A 3,421-nucleotide genomic window follows, 5' to 3' on the forward strand; every position below is an offset into this window, starting at 1 on the left:
ACGAGTTCGCCCATAGTTTGGACCGTAGATATCTCTTTTCTCAAAAAGCTGAAACTCATGTGTGTTGAGCCTCTCAAGTATGTCAGATGGATCGAGTGTCTTGAAATCAGGACGTTCTTGAATCATCAGGGCTAGGATGCCAAACGAACTATCAAGTGATCTCAGCAGCGTCTTGACGACTTCATGTTTGGTGATCTCAGTAGCGCCGAGGGCTTGAAGCTCATTTGTGATGTCAGTAAGTCTGTCAAATGTGTGCTGGACATTCTCATTGTCATTTCGCTTGAAGCGGTTGAAGAGATTGCGAAGGACACTGATTCTTTGATCTCTCTGGGTTGAGATGCCTTCATTGACCTTGGAGAGCCAGTCCCAGACCAGCTTGGATGTCTTTAAAGCACTCACACGGCCATACTGTCCTTTGATCAGATGACCACAGATGATGTTCTTGGCAGTAGAGTCCAGTTGAACGAATTTCTTGACATCAGTAGCAGTGACACCTTCTCCAGCCTTGGGAACACCGTTCTCGACGACATACCATAGGTCGACGTCAATGGCTTCTAGATGCATACGCATCTTATTCTTCCAGTAGGGATATTCAGTTCCATCGAAGACGGGGCACGCAGCGGAGACTTTAATTATCCCTGCAGCCGACATAGCTAAAACTCCAGGTGGTTAAACCGAATCACACAGAACAAGGGAGCACCTTGCTCTGATACCAATTGAAAGTGCGTTATGTCGACTAGAGGGGGGGTGAATAGGCGATTTTTATGAAAGTCTTCAAAACATGGAAGTTATGAAGACAAACAGTAGAGATATGCCTATCACTATGCAGCGGAAGTTAGATTACACTAGGCAAGCCATGGTCAAGTATTCAATATAGTGAAAGCACAATGACAAGTAGCTGCAGTGTAATAAGGATCAGGTAGGAAGAAGTTATGAAGCCAATCAAGTCATACTGTTGCATTGTGAAGACAAAAGATATAGCAAGCATGCAATGGCTTCACAATGAGTAACAGTAAGTAAAAGGAAGTGAAGATGAAACCAGTGACTCGTTGAAGACAATGATGTGTTGGACCAGTTCCAGTTGCTATGACAACTGTACGTCTGGTTGGAGCGGCTAGGTATTTAAACCTAAGGGCACACAGTCCCGGACACCCAGTCCTGAACACGCAGCTTAGGACACCAAGTCCTCACGTATTCTCCTTGAGCTAAGGTCACATAGTCCTCGCCCAATCACTCTGGTAAGTCTTCAAGGTAGACTCCCAAACCTTCACAGACTTCGTTCACTAGCAATCCACAATGTCTCTTGGATGCTCTGAACGCGACGCCTAACCGTCTGGAGGATGCACAGTCCTCAAGTGTAATAAGTCTTCAGATCACACAGACGAGAAGACTTAAGTGATGCCCAATTTACTCTGGCTCTGGGTGGTTAGGGCTTTCTCCTTGCTAGGAATTTTCTCTCAAAGGCTTCGAGGTGGGTTGCTCTCAAACGACAAAAGCCGTGCACTGAAATCTGAGCAGCCAACCGTTTATGGTTGTAGGGGGTGGGCTATTTATAGCCACTTGGCAACCCAACCTGATTTGTCCGAAATGACCCTGGGTCACTAAGGAACTGACACGTGTCTCAACGGTCAGATTTCAAACTCTCATGGCAACTTTACTTGGGCTACAAGCAAAGCTGACTTATCCGGCTCTGGACAAGATTCGCTCTCATTGTCTTCACTCGAAGACATAGGTTTTTGGTTTAGGCATCACTTCAGTCATTCTGACTGGTTCTCCTGGACCCCACTTAACAGTACAGTGGTTCCTATGACTCAACACAAAAGAAGAAGAACTACGAAAGATCTAAGTCTTCGAGCTCCATTGGCTTCATAACGTGTCTTCTTTTGTCATAGTCTTCAATGTGAATATCTTCATATACCACCTTTGACTTCAATGTCTTCATACAATTTTAGGGGTCATCTCTGGTAGTAAAACCGAATCAATGAGGGACTTCTACCTGTGTTATCCTGCAAGTCTCACAAACACATTAGTCCCTCAACTAGGTTTGTCGTCAATACTCCAAAACCAACTAGGGGTGGCACTAGATGCACTTACAAGTATCAATGGCTTCAGGCCAGAATTTTCTTGGAGTCTTGTATTCATCAAGCATTGTTCGGGCCATCTCAATGAGTGTTCTGTTCTTGCGTTCGACGACGCCATTCTGCTGTGGCGTGTACGGAGCTGAGAATTCATGTGTGATGCCCAAAGTATCAAGATATGTATCAAGGCCAGTGTTCTTGAATTCAGTGCCATTGTCACTTCTGATGTGCTTTATCTTGGCACCATAGTTGTTCATTGCTCGATTGGCGAAGCGTCTGAAGACATCCTGCACTTCAGTCTTGTAGAGGATTATGTGCACCCAAGTATATCTAGAATAATCATCACCAATGACAAAGCCATAGAGACAAGCAGTAGTAGTAAGAGTTGAGTAATGAGTGGGACCGAAAAGATCCATGTGGAGCAGTTCGAAGGGTCGAGTTGTTGTCATGATTGTCTTCAAGGGATGCTTGGCCCTCGTCATCTTTCCTGCTTCACAGGCACCGCATAAGTGATCTTTCTTGAACTTGACGCCCTCGATGCCTATGACATGCTTCTTCTTTGTAAGGGTGTGGAGGTTCCTCATGCCAGCATGCCCTAGCCTCCGATGCCAGAGCCAACATTCTGAAGCTTTTGCCAGAAGACATACGGCAAGCTGTGGTCCTGCTGAGAAATCTACCACGTACAAATCATCTTTCCTATACCCTTCAAACACTAGAGACTTGTCAGATTCCATTAGAACAAGGCAACGATATTTTCCAAACATCACGATCATGTTTAAATTGCAAAGCATTGAGACAGACATTAAGTTGAAACCAAGGGATTCAACAAGCATGACTTTATCCATGTATTGATCCTTTGATATTGCAACTCTACCTAGACCCAATACCTTACTTTTACCAGTGTCAGCAAATGTGATGTGACTCTTGTCGGATGGACGTAAGGTTGAGTCCATAAGAAGGCTTCTCTTGCCAGTCATGTGATTGGTACACCCAGTATCAATAATCCATTCTGAAGCTGCTGGTGTTGTACCCTACAGTGCAGTTAGGGGGATAGGCTTCACGAAGAGAATTGTGAAGCAAAAACATTTGACGAACCAGTGGGTTATGAAAGCTTAGATCGAGATTTGGACTGATAGGGCGAGTAGCAAGCGATTCAGGAACAAAGTACATAATAAGACCATTTGGGCATTTGATCTTGCGCCCTACAAGATGTTTAAGGTCCCCAGCAATAGCGTCAGACGATTTTGGTTTTCTGCTGGAGACCCTTCCTGCAAAAGAGAGTTAAGCTTTCTTAGCCACCCACATCTTCAAGGGTGGCTTAGAAGCAATAAGTCTAAGTGCAG

The sequence above is a fragment of the Triticum aestivum genome, chromosome 2A (genome assembly GCF_018294505.1).
Source record: "Triticum aestivum cultivar Chinese Spring chromosome 2A, IWGSC CS RefSeq v2.1, whole genome shotgun sequence".
NCBI classification, from domain to species: Eukaryota; Viridiplantae; Streptophyta; class Magnoliopsida; order Poales; family Poaceae; genus Triticum; species Triticum aestivum.